Source organism: Lethenteron reissneri, chromosome 37, assembly GCF_015708825.2.
Source record: "Lethenteron reissneri isolate LAM-NWPU_2019-01 chromosome 37, ASM1570882v1, whole genome shotgun sequence".
Lineage (NCBI taxonomy): Eukaryota > Metazoa > Chordata > Hyperoartia > Petromyzontiformes > Petromyzontidae > Lethenteron > Lethenteron reissneri.
Window position 1 is genome coordinate 7,260,447 of NC_083815.1, and position 7,675 is coordinate 7,268,121.

The 7,675-nt window shown below is 42.6% G+C and overlaps 1 long non-coding RNA gene across 1 annotated transcript; it reads left to right on the forward strand.

The window, feature by feature from the left end:
- Positions 1-2,114: 2,114 nt before the first annotated feature.
- On the forward strand, positions 2,115-4,613 carry LOC133351517 (uncharacterized). The gene is made up of 3 exons (XR_009756190.1): positions 2,115-2,287; positions 2,853-2,927; positions 3,446-4,613. It is a non-coding gene; the product is annotated as an uncharacterized LOC133351517 (long non-coding RNA).
- The last annotated feature ends 3,062 nt before the right edge of the window (positions 4,614-7,675 follow it).

The window sequence follows — 7,675 nt, forward strand, 5'->3', positions numbered from 1 at the left end:
CTACTTTTTGGCAAATGCCCCGTGGCCTTGTAAAAACGAAGGCCCCCCTCCCACCACCACCGCCCCCCCGGTTCGGAAATGACGTCTCCTCTTTAAGTCTCCGCGCGAGACTCGGCAATTCCTTTTCCCCTTTTGCCCCAGCCCGCCTCATTGCCTCTGCGGACCATCCCTTGAAGGCCTCCTCTGGCAGTGACACAGCGAGCGTCTTTGAGGCAACTGCGATCCTCCTTTGCTTTGCTTATCCCCCCTCCGAGCGAACGAGCGAACGAGCGAGCCACGTCATGAATAAGGAATATTGTGCTGGACAGTTACCGCCTCGGTCTGAAGGGTCCCGCTTTCATGCACAAGCGAGAGGCAGCGGTTGGGATAAATGGTTTTTGGGGAGCGAGGAGGAAATCAACAAAGAGCACCAAAGGCTGGTCTGGAATGAGATTGTCATTTTCTCGCAAACAATGCGGCCTCAAATTTCGATTGAAAGCTTTCGTGACTGCAGGGATTCATCTTCTTGGTTCTTTCGTTAAAGTCACATAGAAGGGAGATAATAAAATAATAAATATTAAAGATTATAAAATAATACAATTCTCACGACGTTTCGGCCACAACGCAAGCAGCCGTCCTCAGGTGAAGAACAGGTCTGTCGGAAAGACAGCGTCCGAATGAAAGACAGACCTCTTCTTGGTTCTTTCGGTAAAGTCACGTAGAATGGAAATAATAAAATAATAATAAAACAATGTTCTTCACCTGAGGACGGCTGCTTGCGTTGTGGCCGAAACGTCGTGAGAATTATTTTATTACGTTTTATTTTTATTATTTTATTATCTCCCTTTTACGTGACTTTACCGAAAGAAGCAAAAAAATGCGGCCTCAACAAATGTTTGCACGGTCGTAGCATTTGTTAAGAAACAACAAAAATTCGCGGTGCACCCTGGTCCACAGTTTCACTGGAAGTGCTGTAACTTAACGAGGCACGCTCGGTGTTACATATCGTCGAGAGGACTTTCACTGCTGTCTGCGTCGTACTTAAAACATACCTTGTTTTTTGTATTTCCTTGGTGGGATATTGTGCGTTTTGTATGCGCAATCAATCACTTATTAAAATGCCACCATCTTAATTTTTCATCCGAATGACGGGAAAATTGCATTCTAAAAATATTTCCTGGAAAACGTTCAAGTAACTAGGAGCAATTTTAAACGCATATTTGTCATAATTTAAAACAGATACCCTCATACAGAGAATGATATGTGGAGGTCAATTAATGTACATAATGTTAGAACTTTTTTTTTTAAAGCTTTCGTAACTGCAGGGATTCATATTCTTGGTTCTTTCGGTAAAGTCACGTAGAAGGGAAATAATAAAATAAAATAAATATAAAACAATTAAAAAAAGCATTTATTGTTTTATATTTATATTCTTTTATTACAATAAAAAAAATATTGTTTTATATTTATTTTATTTTATTATTTCCCTTCTACGTGACTTTACCGAAAGAACCAAGAATATTTATCTTTCTTGTTTATTACATTTTTATTGTTTTATATTATTTTATTATTTCCCTTCTACGTGACTTTACCGAAAGAACACGTAATATTTATCTTTCTTGTTTATTAAATGTCATAGTTTAAGTAAAATGTACCGTTAATTATTACAATATTTCATCGTATTAAATTTGTTGCAAGCATTTTAATGATTTTTGTGCATTCATTCCCAGTTCAAATTGTATGCAACGGTGTCGTGTCAATAAAATAACCGTGCAATCTTTACGACCGAAAATTTGGTTAAGTTACTGTACTTTATCCACCGCAATGGTAGCAAAATATTCACACGACAGTTAATCCTAACGAAAAACTCTGGTGGTGGTGATGGCACTAAACGTGGCCCCTTGATTTCTCCAACCCATCTGACCAATTGAAAACAAATTGTCCAAACGCCCCTTTTCCCCTCCACGAAGGTCACACAGCATAGTGGCCTGGGCATCGTGTCCATGAGGACACTCATTTACCTTCAGCTGTTGCCGTTTGACATTGAGAACGCGTCGCTCGCCGCGCACTCGAACGCTGACGGCAAAACCAAGAACCTGATGCGACAGGAGCTAGGACCGTACCGGGTGGCTCCCTTCCCTGCAAGACTGTGCCGCCACGGACCTCAAAGTGGAGGCAGCGTGGACCGGCTTTGCAATGTGGGACAGGCCTTGGCACTACTCTCCCAAGCCGGCTCGGAGCCCTGAAGGGCAATTCCTGAGACGCAGCTGCAAATGAAGAGACCATCTCGGGCCGCCCCGGCGTGGCGGTAAGTGTGACAAAGCAGCGCTGAAGTTGCGCCGGCTGCTAACACTCCAGGGTCCGTGGGGTCATACGCAGGAAGGCAACTGGGCCCACGTCAGGTTTGCACAGCTCACCAATGAGGCACTTCCCAATCTGGAGTAGATTATGCTTCAGCAGGGGGGGGGGGGTGGAGGTGGGTTTGTGTGTGTGTGTATATGCGTGTGTTTGCGTGCATACTACGTGCGTTTTTTTTTTCCTCGAGCACTGTTGCTGTCCCAAGCTTTGCGTGGCCACAATCGATACATTGTCTCGCTGCGAGAGAGTCTGCGATCATTTTTTTCTCTTTGCGCGCCGAGCGCCTCTCACGCCGTGACATTATCGGAGATGCCTTGACCTCGGCACAGCGTCACCGAGTTCAGAGACTTTGACGCAATTGTGGGACCCCTTTCGTTCACAGCCACCCGGAGAGAAAGAAAAAAAAAGTCAAGCATTTTCAGGCTGAAGGGCTTCCTAAAACAAATGCTTCCATTTCTCAAGCTGTCTCTTCATTATTATTATTTTTTTGTACACTCCATTCCCTACCATCGCAGGAATGTTCGGGATTGGAGACGAGCGTTGAAACGTCGCGGGTCGCCCTCTCCTCGTCGTGCACATCCAGGAGCCGAGTAAGCCTTTGACACCAGGCCACAAAACACCACCACTGCCTTTACACAAGCGGGACGGTGGGGTCGTGGGTGGAGGAGGTGGGGAGCGGGGTGCATTCTAGGATGTTTAAATAGGCAAAGGGGGCAATGGGGTGTAATTTTCTTCCTCAACAGGGCCGTGCTGTGTGATGTTGAGCCAGTCCCGAGGGCATCATCTTGAGATATGGTGCCACCTTGAGCCGCAGATGTGAGTGGGATCATTTACTTGCGGGGCGAGGCAATAATTACGGCCCAAACGGTGCATATGTTGAAACAAAAAAAAGGCAACATTGTTGGTAAAAAAAACGCAACCCTCAAAATCGTACGTGTTCGTGGCACGAGCCAATGGTGTAAATTCCACATTCCTAAGGCGTCACGTGTAATAATAATAAACAATTATATTTCACGGCCCCTTTTTGTCAATCAATTGCGTCAGTACTTCCTACTTGAGTTATATATAAAATATATAAGAGAACTGATTCCCGTCTAGCCTTCAACAGACCGCTGGGGCAAGTGCTGTTCATGGGCACCTACGAAGGCCAACAAAGCGCACAAAGGGGAGGGGTGGCCAACACCACGCCCGGCCGCCTTTGTCTCCCAACTGGCGATGTTTACACATCACACCGGGTACCCATTTTAGGCTGAGACGGCCGGTTCAGATGTGTGTCACCTGTGAGCGGGCATCGAACTCAGGTAACAGTGTTCGTAGCGTAGTGCTCTAACCACTACACCAATGCCCCCCACAAACTCTCTCTCTATCTCACTCACGCACACACACGAAATGGAGGACTCACCGAGTGGTCAGTTGGCAAGGAGTTCAAAGGTCGATTACTGCAGCCACCCGGTCACTTATGAGGCGTATTGCCAAGAACAAGCCGCTTGCAGTTAAACTGACGTTAAAGACCCTTAACAACCACAGCATTTAGCTATCACACACACACACCTTGCCTCCAAATTGAGTCTGTAACTATGTGCCCACCGTCCTTGTATGCACGTTGAACTTCTTCTACGCCGTACCTAGCCAACCGTGCTAATTGGATGAAGGCCTCCCCCACACCGTGTCAGTCATGAAGGATTGTTTGACCATACTTCACCATGCCGGGCAGTGGTGCTGAAGGAGAGAGGAGCAGAGAGGAGATTTTACAGGATCAGTTTGCACATTGCTTTGACATCGGTGTTAACTCTGACTGGGAATAAGAATCATAAATGAAATAAAAATCTGCGTTGCATTATTTGCTAAATTTGTGAGCATTTTGTGCAAATCGAATAATGAAAATGCATAATCAGATGCATATTTTAGAAGAAAACGAATGTCACTAGAATTGCATTTGCACTGCACGGCCAAAATACTGTATCTGCGTTTGTTTAGTGAAATGATGTAAAATCCTTATCTCTATTTACAGTTTTTTTTTAAACATGAGACTTCAAAGATCAGAAGCGTTTGTTATGCCAACTCGACATTAAACTCTCTGATCCTGCTAGAATTTGCTTATTCAAGCCTGACATTCAAACAATGGATCTTTTACATGTCAATGACTGTACAAACAAGGGCCCATTTAGGGTTGTTTATCAGTCTACTCGACATTTTTTGAGTGATTTACTTGCAAGGTAGGAAGTTCATCGCAAATCTGTGCGTACTGATTTCTTTATTTACCTGCTCCTTTATTTTACCCGGTTGCAAAAAATGTTTGACTTTATTTGGGCACCAAATTAAACGTCAATGCAACAAGAGCATGAGACAGATTGTGTTTCGTCCGCGTCAAATACAAATTGTCATCACCTCGGTGAAAAAAAATCCAAACTCGGCTCAATAATATATATGGGAGTCATATTCTTAGGGTTTTTTCGGTAAAGTCACGTAGGTAAAAAAGTTAAAATTAAAGCAAGTAAAATTAAAATAAAATAAAAATCACGACGTTTCGGAGGCAACACAAGCTTCCGTCTTCAGGTGGAACTGTCACAGCACGATTGCTGTTTCACTTGAAACAGCAACGCAGATTTTTATTTCCGAAACGTCGTGATTTTTATTTTATTTTTATTTTACTTTTATTAATTTTAATAAAAACATTTTACCTACGTGACTTTACCGAAAAAACCTAAGAATATGAATCCTTGCAGTCACGAAAGCTTCAAATCTAGAATATATGGGAGTGTCATTTTGAAAGTAATTATCTCGAAAATGTAGGTTGTTTATGGGTTAAGGCAACGGTTTGACACGTACAAGAAATTAAACTCCCTCACACCAGCTCAGCATTAATTAAAAAGTCACTTCGTTTGAGTACATCTGACACTGCAGTAGTTTGAGCATTTCTCCATTTCTTAGGAAAAGTGGACAAATTATGTTTTAATAATAAAATACAGTCCCTAATTTGGTGGACATGCTGTACTTCATGATTCTACTGATTACACTATGTAACACAAGTTTTGTTCCTGGGTAGTAAGTGTTATTTCGTAATTGCTTATGCCTAAAAAGTATAGAAAATGGCTATTATTCCCCACAAACTATGTTTTTGTGACCAGGAAAATGATATTTAGAAATTTACCTATTTTCAATGATAAAACGGGCAAATTTACGTATTTTTGTTCACATAAAGTCAGAAAAAAAACAACATAAGAATAAAAATGTACATGTATTTATACTAAAGTAATTCAAAAATGAGTACAAAAGATTTAGAAGTGAGTAGTTTTTCCAGATTTACGATTATACTGTAAACCACTTTCACGAATCAGCCCCCAAATGTAGTCTCCCATCATGTTCTCGTTTTGCTGTCTAGTATATCCTTGTGGAAGCGCTCGCCTTGCTCCTCCGAGTACACTCCCATGTTCTCCTTGAATTGATCAAGATGAGCATCAAGGATATGGACTTTGCGGGACATCCAACAGCCCATTGTGCCGTAGTTCTTCACCAGTCTCAACCAGCTCCACATAGTTTTTCACCTTGTGATTGCCCAGGAAGCCACGAACCACTGCGACAAAGCTGTTCCAAGCCACTTTCTCCTTACGAGTGAGCTTCTTGGGGAATTCATTGCACTCCAGGATCTTCTTCATCTGTGGTCTGACGAAGACACCGGCTTTGACCTTTCCCTCAGACAGCTTAGGGAAGACGTCTTGAGGGTACTTGAAGGCTGCCGACTCCTTATCTACAGCTCTGACAAATTGTGTCATAAGGCCCAATTTGATGTGCAGTGGTGGCATCAGCACCTCCGGGGGTCCACCAGTGGCTCCCACTTGACGTTGTTCCTCCCCACAGAGAACTCGGTCCGCTGTGGCCAGTCCCGCCTGTGGTAGTGCACCTTGGTGTCTAAATCTGTTGTAGTAATTTTTGCATTACTTTAGTATAAATACATGTTAATTTGGATTCCTATGTTGTTTTTTTCTGACTATATGTGAGCGAGAAGACACAAATTCGCCCGTTTTCTCATTGAAAATAGGTACATTTCAAAATATCATCTTGATCAATTCAGGGAGACCATGGGAGCGTACTCGGAGGAGCAAGGCGAGCGCTTCCACAAGGATATACTGGACTTTGAACGCCGCTACCAAGGACAGTATAACGAGAACATGATGGGAGACTACATTTGGGGGCTGATTCGTGAAAGTGGTTTACAGTATAATCGTAAATCTCGAAAAACTACTCACTTCTAAATCTTTTGTACTCATTTTTGAATTACTTTAGTATAAATACATGTAAATTTTTATTCTTATGTTGTTTTTTTATGACATTATGTGAACAAAAAGACACAAATTTGCCCGTTTTCTCATTGAAAATAGGTACATTTCAAAATATCACTGTCCTGGTCACAAAAGCAAAGTTTGTGGGGAATAATAGCCATTTTCTCTACATTTGAGGCATAAGAAATTATGAAATAACACTTACTACCCAGGAACAAAATGAAATTGTTACACAGTAATAGGTTTTTACCTTTTCAACTGGTACAAAAACTGACACCTTCATACAAGGCATCATGTTTGCAATAACCACAACACAAGCAGTCAAAATGCAAACAAAAAGAAACAACTCTGATGATGATAATGATATGCACTGTCCTTGAAGTTGATTGGTCCACACCCGAGACAGTTTTTCTTAGAGCCTAGTCTCCATTGGTGTTGGACCAGATGACGCCAAAAGGCGCACAACTCAAAAACAGCGCACTATCAGAGTATTGAGAGCTCGGGGTAAGCATTTACACTATGAGACCTACTTTACCAGTGGTGGCATTTAAAGGGTAAAAAACTATCACTATATTTTGCCACTGGTAAAGGAGGTCTCATAGTGTAAATTGTTACACAGTGTTATTAAAGGGCCAGATGACTCAGCAGCAGAGCGAGCGGCTCGCAATTGGAAGGCTGCGAGTTCAAACCCTGGTTGGGGGTCGACTCAACCCATCATCCTGACATAGCCGCTAAAATATATACCACTTTGTAGACAGTCAAACAGTGGTTGTCATATGCACAAATTCCCTCCGCCGCCATAGAAATGTGGAATTTCTACCACTGGCTCAAAGCCGTAAGCACTGCCTCACTGCCTCAATGCTCATTTGAGCAAGGAATCGCTTTGACTCTATGTTAATAATTACCATCATATTTTAAGTATCTGAAATGTGCATACGGAATGGGGGAGGGGACTGCCCTCGTGTCACCGTGGTCACAAGTTTGTATTGTAACTGCAGTGGAGGTGGCCTTTTTCTAGGACCACATTTCAATCATCTTTGCTGTCTGGGTAGCTACAA